This window comes from Lepisma saccharinum, chromosome 8 (genome assembly GCF_977018435.1).
Source record: "Lepisma saccharinum chromosome 8, izLepSacc3.1, whole genome shotgun sequence".
Taxonomy (NCBI): Eukaryota; Metazoa; Arthropoda; class Insecta; order Zygentoma; family Lepismatidae; genus Lepisma; species Lepisma saccharinum.
Window position 1 is genome coordinate 85,684,739 of NC_139236.1, and position 14,390 is coordinate 85,699,128.

General features: G+C 34.7%; 2 protein-coding genes and 2 long non-coding RNA genes across 4 annotated transcripts in view; 3 read left to right on the plus strand and 1 right to left on the minus strand.

Annotated features, from left to right (window-relative positions):
- LOC145991880 (solute carrier organic anion transporter family member 74D-like) overlaps window positions 1-14,390 on the plus strand; it is a 262,979-nt gene that overhangs the window by 158,224 nt on the left and 90,365 nt on the right. The window lies entirely within an intron of this gene.
- LOC145991239 (solute carrier organic anion transporter family member 74D-like) overlaps window positions 1-14,390 on the plus strand; it is a 190,146-nt gene that overhangs the window by 87,733 nt on the left and 88,023 nt on the right. The window lies entirely within an intron of this gene.
- Window positions 5,069-7,043, minus strand: LOC145991249 (uncharacterized). Its single transcript, XR_014442031.1, has 3 exons — window positions 6,788-7,043; window positions 6,203-6,218; window positions 5,069-5,275 (listed from the first exon to the last, which is right to left on the minus strand). It is a non-coding gene; the product is annotated as an uncharacterized LOC145991249 (long non-coding RNA).
- On the plus strand, window positions 10,676-13,526 carry LOC145991247 (uncharacterized). The gene is made up of 3 exons (XR_014442029.1): window positions 10,676-10,820; window positions 12,171-12,186; window positions 13,303-13,526. It is a non-coding gene; the product is annotated as an uncharacterized LOC145991247 (long non-coding RNA).

Below are 14,390 nucleotides of genomic sequence, written 5' to 3' on the forward strand. Positions count from 1 at the left end.
GTGGATGGGAGTACTGAAGTGGGGTTATGGGGGGTAGACTCACCACTTTTGGATTTTATTCTGCTGGATATAATCATTATTTGATTTTCCATATTCATAATTGCTTAGCTGTTGAATATGTCGACTTTCGTGCCGGAGTGGTAAGCACAGTAGCACGACACCAGGAGTTCCGGGTTCAAATCAACACTCATCTTCAGCCTCGCGATTCGCCAAAACTGGCAGAAAAGCAACATAAAATAATTTTGTTCAATCAATCAAGCAATTGAATTCTTATAACTTAAATTGCATATGCACATATAGCCGTTAACAAAGCTCACAAGTGATGCAGAGGTTCGTGGAAATTTGAAATTTCAGGAGGAAACTATGAAAGACGTTCGTGTTGTAAACTTTCTTTAATTAGAGAAGACTTTACACGTTCTCGTCTTGTCCAATGAATCAGAATGCGTATTCAGTCTCATCTCGACTTACAAAAGTCAGTCAGTCAGTCAAGGTCTCGTGTCGATTTGCCAAACTCTGTCTATTTCTCGATTTCGTCTCGATTGGCATTTAAAATACCAGTCTTTGAATATATTTTGATTGTAAAACGACAATAAGTAATTTCTAATTGTAATAAACAATAGTTCTCTCGAACACACTGGAGGCATGAATTAGATAAGAAAAATATTAAGTGGAATAAGTTGAAAAATAACAAAATAACTGTCAATCGCAGTTTGATTTCAGATTGATCCATCAGAGTTGTGATGATGATGATGATTAAATCCAGTTCTGCGACTTACTTAACGGATCATGTTCACCATAACTTCTTATTCAGTTTGAGGGTTAACCTCAAACCACAAAATTTTAAATTTTAAGTAGTTTGTGTGTATGTTTTTCTTTACTATTTATTCTGTTTGTAATTTCCGTATATTTTTAAGTCAAAGGGAATACCTCGTTACATACACACAGCTCAATATAATGCTGATTATTACGTACCATATTATTTGCAAAATATTAATTTCAATTTGTTAATTTGTATTTATGTTTTCGAGCAATGAATTTTTCAATAACTTAGTGTTGTTTTTGTAATAGAATTCACAGTATTGTGCTGTATAAACTACTTAGCAGTGGCGTAACGATGGTTTCTGTGTCCCCCTTCAAAATAAATATGTGATACCTCCAGCGAAAAAATGGTTGAGGATTAGAGTTCTGCATGGGACCACTGCTCTCTCGAACTCCTTCGACTCTCCCCATCCTCGACCTCGAGCATATGCAATCGAATGCCATTTTAGTTAACCTTGATTTTTGTGATACAATAATGGTAGATACATGTAAAATATCCGCCCTGGCAGTTTCAGCCCACATTCATCTATTTCATATTCATATATCACTATGCATTGCTAAGATAGACTAAACTAAAGTTCAAATCACCACCCCGTGAAACATTCTGTAAACAAAACCACGTGCATGCAGAAAGCATTGCAAACTCATGGAAGTAAAATAATCCACACGAAAATCCAGCGTTGTTACAGGATTCATTACGTAAGGTAAAACAACGGCCAACTTGTAGTATGGGATACGCTGCCGCAAATGACGTCTCACTTTAAACCAAATGCTCTTTCTTTTGTAACTTATTACTTCACCTTTGTGGTTAACTCTTTGCACCAGTAATCATTTCCAATAAATTTGGCTTCTTTCTTGCATGCGAATTGAATATATTTCACTTGCATTTTTTTAGACAAAATGATATAACATGGTAATGTATATTTCTAAGGTTTGATATAGATAGGAGTGTATTTGAAATTTGTTTGTAGATTTTATGTAAATTGTATCTTATGTAAATAAAATATGTAATGGGCATAAACAGCCATATGCAATGCTGTAAGTCCAATTAATATATTGATGATGATGATCAAAACAAGACAAAGAAAGTTCGTAAATTTATTGCGGTTGGAAACTTTGACAAGCATCCTAATAACGGTTTTTGTTCCGCCAAATATAGTGCACTTCGTAAAATAACTTTGTGACATTGATTGATTTAGTTTATTTTACTTCGCGTTTTGTGCCTCTTGGCTAATTTGCGAAGATGCGGATGAGTCATGATATGATGAAATGGATGAAAATGGACATTCACAAACAACCATACCCGACCGGGATTCGAACCCGGGACCCTTGCCGTCGCAGCGCGATGTGCTAACCACTCGGCCACAGGGTCGGGCTAACTTCGTGACATGGCAAGGCAAGGTAAGTGTGAACATTTTGTAGTAATATGCATTGTAACTTTCAATGAGCTTGGAGATTTGTGTACATAATGATATTTTATAACATTGGTTATTTTTTAAAAATAATCATGTGAACAGCAAGGAAGTAGTGCCACTTTCAACATGGCGAGTTCTATGCGTGCGGGAAGGTCTCCGTGTTCAGCTGACGCCCAGTGATACATCGAATCGGTGAGAAGGTTTGTTTACAGAAGGTCTCAGGGTTGGTAATTTACACTATACATTTTAACATTTTGATGATGACTATGTTCACTTTAGTTTTAATTTCACTGCGCTTTTATTTATTTATTTTATTTATTTCGTCTTCTTTTACGTGGCGAAGTTAAGGCTGTGGAGCCTTTTCTTCCACTTCACCATGTTTACAAAAAAAATTGAATGTGGAACAATTAAAATATTGAAAAAAGAAAGAAAAAATATAAAAATTTACAGAGAAATAAAAAATACAAAGAAACAATACATATAAGAATGGTAATCTATCTATAGATACGGGCACTCACACTCACATATTTTTGCCCTTACACACGTACATGCAAATACATAACATTACACTTAACTTCAACACAGTCCAAAACGGTATACTTTGACGATAATTCATCTTAGCTATTACGTTAAATCATTTTTGTGCCTTACGTCCTTCTATCATTCCCTGCACCCGCCACTTTATTAGGGAAGTCAAACATTTAATATTCATTATATAATATGTGTAACTTTAACAATTTTTTGAACGTCACAATTGAGGAAGAGACATGCATTTCAGGTAGAAACTTGTTCCAAAAGCCTGCTGAGGAAACGGTAAGAGAATTTGGATAAAAGTTGTACTTGTGGAGTGGAATGGAGAGCAGAGACCTTTGGCGCGATCTGGTGTTGCGGCTGTGAAAGTCTGAAAGATGTTGAAATCGGTTATAGAGATATTGCCGGTCTTTTATTTGGAGGATTTTGTACAGTAAAACTAACTTATGAAAATTACGTTTATCGCTTAATTTAAGCCACTCGACCACTCGCTTTTAACTTCACTATTCATATTTGAGGTCCCACTAGCACAGATAAATTACGATTATACGTGTACTACTGGGCTTCGAGTGTATATCATTTGTTTTGCCTGTTCAAGCATTATTAGTTATCGCTTCTTTAGCTATCAATTCCGTACGCTATCTAGCGTCGTCCGTGTAAACTATTTGGCGATCGAACGAAATCCTCTTCCTGCAGCACACTATTGAAGATACTATATCGAAGTGGTTATTAACCTTTCATTTACCACGCTTCTCTTATGTATCTTCCAGGGGCCTCCCCGATGGCGCAGTGGTAGCGTGGTCGCCTTGTAATCAAGGGGTCCCGGCTCGATACCCGGTGGAGGCACATAGTGGTTCGGATCCGACTTTAAACTGTAGGTCCAGTCCCGATTAGCCTTACTGTGCACAAGGTGTACTTAAAACACCAAATCAATCAATTTTACGTATCTTCCGTTGTTACCAACCTTCAGGGTTAACTATATAATGAAGATTCTAAAGCAGGACTGGCCAACCATCCGTATTCGTGAAAGAGCCTCTTGTATGCACGTGTGGAGTGCAGAGCGAGAAGCGGTACTGTAGCGTTGTAAGAGGGGCGGAAAGGAGGGAGTGAGATAGGCTGGAGTCTTCGTTGGTCGCTTTTGTGCAGTGGGAAATCTCTCGCTATGTGATTCGTCAATACCAGTTCAATGTGGCAATTTAATCATGACAAATGAAGCAAGAGGGGGGCGGTGCCTTCCCCCTACAGTAATTTTAGCTCTCAACGCAATCTACTTCCCCTCCCATCCCTGTCCAGATGTTTATTGGCCTTGAGATGCAGTGTGCAGGCGTGAAGATCGCACCGCATGAAGCCCTCGCTATCCTTCACATGTGGACATGAGTTGCTGAAGACTGTCCTCGCGTACAGTACAGCGTTCACCAAAAGTTTCAAGACTACATTCTGTACTTGGCAACCCAACTTACACAATGCGTTAGTGTGTTGCATATTCAGTAAGGCTCAATTTCAGTATTGCCAAATGCACAATAGACATGTGCTAAATTCACGAGATATAAAAAATATCATTCACTTAAAAATAATTGAGTATTATATCCAAATGACAAAATACTTTATGAAATAAATTGTGCTCTAGAGAAGAACTCTGTTTCTTTCATAAGGTATTTTGTCATTTAGGATACAATACCTACTCAATTACTTGTAGGCGTGTACACTAAAATGTCAACCTCACTTCCACGTAACACACCCTGGACTGCATTTTGCAGACTAACAAGGCTCTGGCGTCTGGACATATGCCAAGGATAGCCTCCTTGGAGCTTGTGTTGTGTGTTCATGTTTGTGAGTGTCCCTTCATCCATTTTACCTTATCATTCATCCTTATCTTCGCAATTAGCCAAATGTGGCGGAAACGCCAAGTAAAATTCAATCAATGAAAATAAGAGAGGAGAAGAAAGATGAGGAGTGGAGACGAAAGAACAGAAGAGAAGAAAAAAAGACGAGACGAGATTAGAGGAAATGTGAGGAGAGGAGACGAGTGGGGAGAGAGTGCTACTGAGTGTAGAGAGAGAAAGTGACATTTCCATAGTTGCAACCTATTCGCCGTTTGGGTGCTCGACAGCCCTTACAAAGTAATAGGAGAATGAAGCTCATTGGTTAAGCAGGCCTGTACCTCATCCCCTTGCTACTGCGCAGCTAGGCTTGGTCAGGGCTCACCCGCAAAGATACAGCTCGTCAACTCTAGTACAGAGTGCTCAAACCTTGAAATATTTCCGTGAAGTTTTATTCTTAATTACAAATGATATTACACTAAAGCCAGTACTAACATTTATTATTTTTCATTCCATAAGTTTAGGTCCATTCATGGTACGCAACGGATTTTTACATGAATAGGGTGGTAGTGTTGAGATTTGCAGTTCACATTGTTTACTTTCATTTATTAGCCACAGCATTGGAAGCAGCTTCAGCGTTTCCACCTTTCTCAGCTACTGCATTGGAGGCAGCCTTGGCATCTCCGGCCTCTGAAGAAACAAATTACATAAATATTAAAGAAATGTAAAATATAAACTTGAATATTTTTTTTATACTACACATAAAGAGGATTCAGGAAACAGACTACTAAGACGATGTAATGCATGAGTCGCTACAACTGTTTCAGACAGACAGCCAGCTTCGCAATTGATCAATTTTTGAATAAATACGAGAGGTGATCATAAGAAAAAGCTTAAATTTCAATGTAGTTGTAGTAGAGTCAAGTAAATATCTGTGTGTACTGATATGTAGGCACATTGCACGTGTAGACGTGTTCCCTTCTGACCGGAAGTAGTTGCGCAGTTTATTAAACTATATTACTATCCTGTAACCCTACCATTTACAGGATTTGAAACCCTAACTTTTTATCACCCCTCGTACGTATCCTTGAATCTTTCCTCGTGTATTAATATTATAGTCTCATCGGTGTTATTGAAAATTTTATCCAACATTCTTCTGTGAGGACTGACCACAAAAGCTTAAGATATAGTTTATCTCTCAACAATAGTTTCAGAGAATTATGACAGTAATTTGAAATAATAGAATAAACGAGGAAAGCGAATGATTTATCATCATTAATTTATTGATTGGAATTATCAGTTATTGAAATAGGTAATTTGAAGGATTCTATTGGTTTAGTAATAAGTGAAGATTTTATCACTAAAAATCATTCCGGCATGTAAGGAAGAAGTTCGTATTTGTTTTCATAATTCATTTAGACACTAATCCTAGATATTATAAATGCAATAAAAATACATAAACATTACGACTTTTTGACTTTGATTGCTACGGAACGTTCATTCTTCAATGCCTGATCAATAAATTATTCTCATTTTGAACATATTACCCTGCGTTTAGTAAAATATACTTTTCGTATAAAATATTTTAATAATACTGTAGTACTTAATAATACATACCTACTGACAGGCTGAGCTGAAATAGAAAGTAAAATTTCTTGAATTAGTTTTCGGTGATAGCGATTATCAAAAAGTATCAAAAAAGTTTAATATTATCATTATAAAATACGTTTTGCAAATGTTTTTTGCTGTATCAACGGAAATTATATACGAAGTCAGAGAAATAAATATGATCGACCTATTATTGAATTTATAACTTCTAAGCAACATTAGCTTCCATTCAAGATCTAAGCCTGACTTATATTAGTACAACTTACATAGAATTCTTCTTGAAAACGTGGTTAAATAATTTGGCATTTCAACTTTCAATGTGAGTCGCGAAAGTTGATCGCGAGAGCTTCACAAATGAGTTTGTGTATGCATGTTGTTTTTAATCAACAATACATTCATTACATATGTGAACTTTGCAAAGTATTGGTTTTGATTATTAAAAGAACTTATTTTTTGCTGTTTCTACAGTGGAACTTCTTGTTTGTCGAAATTAGTCTTTGCCAATATGAAAATCTTGTGAAATATTTGAACTATTACTTGCAAGAAATAAAATATCACAGTCAACATAAAACAGAATGAAAATTGTTGGGTTACCATGCTGATGATAAGAACAACCAAAAGTAGGAAGTATTTCATCATCTTGGTGGTGATGTGTTGGTGATTCTTACTAGTTAACCGGTATTCCTCAAAGTGTACATGCGTATTCAGATGACTCTTCTTTATATACAAGATTTGGTACAATTAAGACAATACATCATCGCCATAACACCAGGGATGACTTCCCTTTATCACTCCTTGTTACTTCTATCCCATCTGTAAACGATTGTCTTTTGTTTGCCGACAGATAACATAATTTATATCCTTTTGTGGAAAGTAGTTTGAAAATCATGTGCCCTCAATGGATAGAACTAGCCTGTGTCTTAGAAGCAAATAAAAACAAGTGTGGAGACAGTGTGTACAACGGAGAAATTGAAATCAATTTGCAATTAACTTGTTTGATATGTTTTTAATTAAGTTGACCTTTACTTCAATTTGTTTTAATATCAAAGAAAGCAAACTTGCTACCTTTGGAAATCATCATAATTTTCTTCTTAATAAAATTAATTTCATAATATTTTATATAACTTATGAAACATAGATTTAGCCAGCTTTTCTGAATACAATTGTTCTATATGTACAAAACGCAATATTCCAGGAATATGAGAGTCCTTTTAAATAATCGCATTAAGAGTACTTTATTTAATAAGTGACATTTTTCATACCTTTATTCTAATCTAGATTATTTACCAACCAGACCTGAATCATAATAGTGATACTAATAATATTTATTATTCAAAATAACAATTATCATTACCAACCATTAATCAATGGTAGTTGTCTTTGTTATTACGGAATAGTAATGTTAAGTGACTATTATTTACATAAATGCTCGAAGGAAAATAATATACGTAAGAAATCTCCGCTGAGCTGCAATTCCTTCTAAAAAAATGTTTATTGTCTTTCACATTTATTTTCGCGCCATTTTTCAAGATTGCACCACGAATTGGTGTGAATTTGGGAAACGTTTATATGCATTTTTTTACACTGTGGTGGGAAATTTATTTCGATTACACTTCTTGTTTCCAAACCATATCTTTCCTGGACAGATTCAGTACCTGAGCCCCTGAACGCTTGTAATTCGTGACCTTGGTGTTCAAAGTGTTTGCAGAATATTGCGTTTTTCACATTAATTTTAATGTTGATAGGTGAAATGTTAGCATATTTATGAAGTTACTCAAAGAGAGAGTATGTATGATAAAATCATATTTTTTCCTGGTTGCTTCCGTACGTATGTAAATTTGCTCCGATGTTAAACTGTGCCTCAAAACTGTTCACAAATTGAAGGATACTTAAGCCTCACCTTGTATTAGATAATTTTTTTGGTCTAAGATATTACGATTGTAACGTAATGAGTAGTTTGTTATTAGTTTGCTAATTTGCAGGGTTAAAAAATTTAGAAAACTGTGCATAAGATGAGCTGCAAGAATCCAAATGGTAGGGGTGCTTGACTGCCACTCGAGAGACTCGGGGTTCGATTCGGAGGGTGGGTGATCTGTAGTGGGAATTTTTCTGGCAATGTCTCTGCGTTGAGCCGCTCTGGGGCTCTCACATCCTCTAATCAATGGGTAGCTGGGGAAAACCCCGAGTGATAAAGGTGGCTTGAATATGGTCCTGATCACATCACATCAACTTTGGCCGAGATCGTGAATGTGTGGGGGTCCTACCTCCAACCCCATATGTACCTTAGTGAAATGATATAATATATAGGGAATGACTTAACCTTTCTTATGTGGTAGATAGTTTTAAATGAATTATATCGTATTGAGATATTAATCTGCAAAGTTAAAAGTTTCAGAAATGGAATATACTGCTGAAATCAAACTTGAGCAGGGGTCCCGGGTTCGAATCCCTACCTGGGCCTACGTTTTTCTGAATGTCATTCATCAATTTCATCATATCATCACTCATCTTCATCTTCGCAATTAGTCAAAAGTGGCATAAAAGCGAAGTAAAATGAACAACTAAAAAAATGAAACTTGAAAAGATTTAATCAAGAAACTAGTAACCTTAAAACATACAATTCCATAACCACACGAGCTGGGAATGTTACCCTTGTATTTTTTGTGCATTTAAACAGAGCATGCCAGACAAGACAGTTAATAATGATAATTTTATTGACAGTAACTTTTAAATTTTTACTCACATGTAAGGTTAGTTCATATTAGAATTCCAGAGATTTAGTGATGTCAGTCATTAGCAAGAAAATATCGACAAAGCATCAATAATAGATAAAGATTCCACAAGTTATGAATTACTGAAGTAAAGAATGCTTATTTTATATATTTTTTTAAAAGTAATGCTTTCAATGTAGTACACTAAGAAAAGCACACCTGATTTTTTTTTGCCCAAAAATCCTGAATAGACTGGACTAATCGGAAACATATTTTCACTTTGTTGTGCCACTTTGACTTCGCTGACCCCGATAAATGTTAATTCTAGTCAGTATTCACTTTCGTCAGTTTTTACGTAATTTTTAAATAATTTTATCACTACATATCGTTATTTTCAGTACATCATGGGGAAAGCAAAATAATATTTTTGTGATCATAAGATCCTAGCTTCGTATGAAGCACTAAACAGAACACGAATGATCAAAATGCAGTTAGGGAAGCTCAATATTGAATATGCAATAAAATATGCCAAAAATCACACCGAAAATGCAACAAATTACGGTGACCTTCAAAATTCAAGAAGAATAATTTTCGGATCCCAGAAATGAATTTTCATCTTAGAGCCCTACATACATAACACTTTCCGAATCAATTGGAGAAACAACTTGTCAAAAGTACAACATATTTATTTGTTACAATTCTTCAATAATAGTACAATTGTGCGTATATGTTATAGTTTAGTGGCTAAGAAAATGATTCGTGTTTGGAAAAATGAGACTTGGAATCCCGCTCTTGTCTATTCAGAATACATTATAAAGAATGAAAATAAATCAAGTAGCCATTGTTTGAAGTGTTACGATATCAAGAGATACGCTTTTTTTTGTTTTTGGTGCTTGAATGAACATTTAATTTATTTTTTTGCATTTATGCGTTTTATTGCTCAATGTCCATGCATTTACAGTTATTATGTCTGCCTGCCTTTTTTGTTAATTTATTGCTGAAGATATTAAAAAATCTCGCAAACATACGTTGAAAATGACAAACGTTTAAAAAGCTATGCAATAAACTTTATTGGCCGCATTTAAACATCGGCCAGCCTATTATATTTGAAGAATTTAAAGTAACAGATTCGTTTGAAATAAAATCTATAAAATATTTTATGCATTTTAATGAGTGAAGTGATATATTAATGATATTGATAAACATTATAATGCTTGACATTTACTTCAAGCTACAATTTCATACACCGTTTGCGTTATGGGAAGGATTTCCTTTGGAAAATGTAATAACATATTAATATTCTATCATTAACAAATAATGGAATGAAGTATATGTATTTTAATGCTTCTCTATTTTCCTTACGAATCTGAGAGAGACATAGTGATAAGGTAAAGAGAGATAAAGTAATAAATACAGTCAATCTTTATGAAGTCCTTTTCGGCATTTCGGATTTCCATTAGGAATTAATTAACCTTAACTACAATTATGGAATCTCCTTAAAAATTAAATGACTTAGAACAACGTTTGTCACTGACAGTCAGGTGTGAAGTCATCTTCAGATTCATATTTCCCTGTGATCATTATCTTCCGAATTAATCGCAAGTCATTAAGGCCAAGTTGATTGCGATTGGATTAGGTTTCACAAACGACATTTCAGAAAGGAACTATTTAATTGAAAGCTTCAGGTGAAAAGAACAAGGAATTCTGCGTCAATGCCGAAATTAATAATGAGGATGTGTCTAACGCCAGACAATAAAATTAGACAAGGTCTCTTCATTTTTGGATAAAAGGATGATCTGCTACTGGAACTATCACACTAGGTACAAACCGACTAAACAACTCGCTGAAAAGTTACCAAGCACAACTGCTTAAAAATGAAGTTCGTTCTGATTCTTATTGCTCTTGTCATCTGCCTGGTAAGTTGTACAATTTTGACTTCAAGAATATTTTAAAATTTAATTTTCAAATAGTTTGGAATGTTTCAAAATCACCTTCTTCAAAATTTAGTGCAACAAGAAAAGTTAAAGAATATGTTCTCCATATCTTTTTCAAATAGTTTGATAATGTTTCAACATTTCCTTCTTTAATATTTAGTATAACAAAAAGAAGTTAAAGTACTATTATAATTTTCGAATGAACTACAGAAGTGTATTATTACCGCAAGTAAAATTTATATCCAGTACATGAATTTCCAGTGTACATATTTGTAGTAATTTTGACAGTCGTGAAAAGATTTTGGAAATTCTACTGGTTTAGAACTCTATGTTATTCGGAAAGACGTTTTAAAATGTTCGATTGTTATCAAGGAAGGAACTCTCACACCAAGCTCTGAATCTATAAAAGCTACCACGGAAGACAAACCTATTCTGTTCGACCTTACAATGAAAACTTCATTGTAATTCTTAACATATTGTGAGCCAATGAAATTCTGTCCTTTTCAAAAATGATGTTTGTTAATTGTAAGTTATACAAGAGCTAATAATGTACCCCTAGATAATATGAAAAAAATTTAAAGCCAAGAAAATGAAGAATATTAATTGATATTATCTCTTCTAAAGTATTAATAAGTTATAAAGATGATTCGTTACTAAAACATTATTAGTAGTAGTTATTAAAAAATATCACAAAGATATCCGATACATGCGATAACAACTACTTCGAAATATATTTCAAAATAGCAAGTTTACTATACCGATTATTTACTATTATTATTACTATCAGGATTAACGTAAAGATATTGAAATGGCATAACAATGTTGTTTAAATTGCCTTTCTATCGGTGTAATTAATGTTACCAATAATGAAATAGCAATATTATTATATTTCTATTAACTATAAATTTGGTAACGTCACCTTCATTGTTATATTGTTTGCATGAAATGACTCGTATTTTTTAAAACATGAAGTAACGATCAAATCCAAACACTTTTCTTCAATTGGAATCTTTTTTTAAAAAATTATAGATGTAGATGAATTATATGCCTTGCATAGTTGCTATACTTAAGACTTCTAATGCCTCCCCGATGCCGTGGTGCTACGAAATGGGTGCCGGGTTCGATACACGGTTGAGGCACATTACAGTAGTTTGGATCCCACTTTATCCTATCAATGCGTAAAGTGAAATTTAAAAACAAACTTTAAACTTGAAGGCTTCCAATGACATTCAGAAGCACTTTCAAATAAATTTGTACCCATTGATATATAATATCAATGTTATTGTGTGTTCATTCTTATCTAATTCTTGTCACGTTTTCATCTTATTTCAGGCCCACTTCGCAGTAGGTACGTGTATATCTTACAATATATTCTTACGAATATGAAACATAATCTCTCATTTAGCACAATTATGCACATAGTTAATAAAACTACTAATTGAGAAGCTGTGCATGTTATTGTTTTTAGATAAACTTCATAATTTAGTATTGGATACTATTTTTCTAAAATATTTATTTTACATGTAAAGTTATCGTTATTAGAAATTTATCAAACTCAACAATTTCATCAATCGCATGTCATATTAATTGAGAATAAATATTTATGCAAGATTTATTTTACCTTCATGACTAACTACTAGTTTCGTATTTTGTTGGTTTAATATTTATGTTCGTCCGTAAAATGGTCTTCTTTCCATTATTCCTTTCACTCTGAAATGGTATTGAGTTTTGTTGCTGTTTTGTTAGTGCACTTGCGTGTATTTCAAATTCCAAATTTAGAAATTGGATATTATTTGGACCCAGATCTTGATCCAGCTATTTGTCGTTCTCTTTCATTCAGTTGTTTTCCTTCAAAAACTAAATGTACTTCGTTGTTTCTTCAAGAAGTAAGGGCAGTCAGCTCTTAAATGAAAAATTCACTTCTTTTGTGAGGGAAATTTATTAATAACACTTTACTGAAAACTTTGTACATGGACCTTTCATTATATTTTCTATCTTTTGACTTTTCACTGTTTTGTTCGAGCATTTGCAGCTGGCCATTTTAACGAAAAATATGGATCTACATCTTGTTCGAGCATTTACAGCTAGACAATTTAACAGAGACATCCAACTAACGTCTTGTTCGAGCATTTGCAGATAGACATTTTAACGGAAACATTCGACTAACGTCATTTTCGAGCATTTGCAGCTGGGCATTCTAACGGAAACTTCGGAAACTCATCTTGTTCGAGCATCTGAAGCTAAAGAATCTAACGGAAACTTTGGATTTGCATCTTGTTCGAGAATTTTCAGCTTGACATTTTAACAAACTGTTACACCTTCGCTTGACAACTCTTACATTCGTGTTGCAATCTCGGATATGGTTTCCCTTTTCAACAGTTTTGGCTCCAAGCTTTGATGTTTTACTTTTTGTTTTGGCAATTGTAGCTCTCCTTTAAGAAGTTTATATAATTCCCTCTTACAGAAGCCGGAAACGCCGTTGCTAAGTCCAACGCCGTAAGCACTGGAGGCGGCAACGCTGCTTCTGATGCCAATGCGGCATCCAAGGGATCCGGTGATGCCGCTGCTGGTTCTAACGCTCTTGCAAACAAGTAAAGGAGTAATGTGAGGATTTCTCGACATGCTTCTGTGGGCAATATGTAACTGGGCGTTAAGTAACAGAGCGAATAAATTGTAATTCTTTCAGCATTTCTGCAATACTTATTGAAACCCTTCCCTAAGACGATTCTAGGGAAGTATGTTAGTGTGACAGTAAGAAAAGTAAACATCTCAGATATTTTTATCAAAGGTGACGTCAAAAAAAGGTACCTAAGTCACGAATTTAGTTGAGGAAACGTTGTAGTAATAAGATTTTAAAGCAATTTCATAGAATTTAGAGTACGTCTGCTAAAACTTGAAGCATGTGTTCCGATTACATCTTTAAACTTCAAAAATTTAATCACACAAATATTGACCATATGCTCACATTGTGTTTTTCACTCGACACGTGCCAGCCTCCGTGGCGGAGTGGTTAGCACAGCACGCTACGACGCAAGGGGTCCCGGGTTCTAATCCCGGCCTGGGCATGGATGTTTGTGAGTGTACATTCATCAATTTATCATATCATCATTCATCCCAATCTTGCCTTATTAGCCAAAAGTGGCACAAAAAGCGAAGTAAAATAAAGCAAATCTATCAAGCAATCAATCAATCAATCGTTCTCTGTATCACGACACAATGAATTTACACATGCGTAATACTTTATATTCGCATCACGATTTTTCAAAATATTAAATTAGGAAGTGCCTACACTATATTTTTTTCCGTTTTAGAGATCATCATGTATCACCTGTAGAAAGATAAATTTGCACCAAAAAATGTTCCTATGGAAAAGTTGCTTTCTTGTCACTTAGCGCTGAGATGTGTCTTTGCGGGCGAAACCTGACCAAAGTCGGATGCGCAGTAGCAAGAGGATGAGAGTTATATCTCACTTTTTTAAAGAGTTTTCGACCACCCAAAGCCGAGTAGGTGGAAACTACACTCTCTGTGCGCGGAGTAGTCATGGTTACCCGC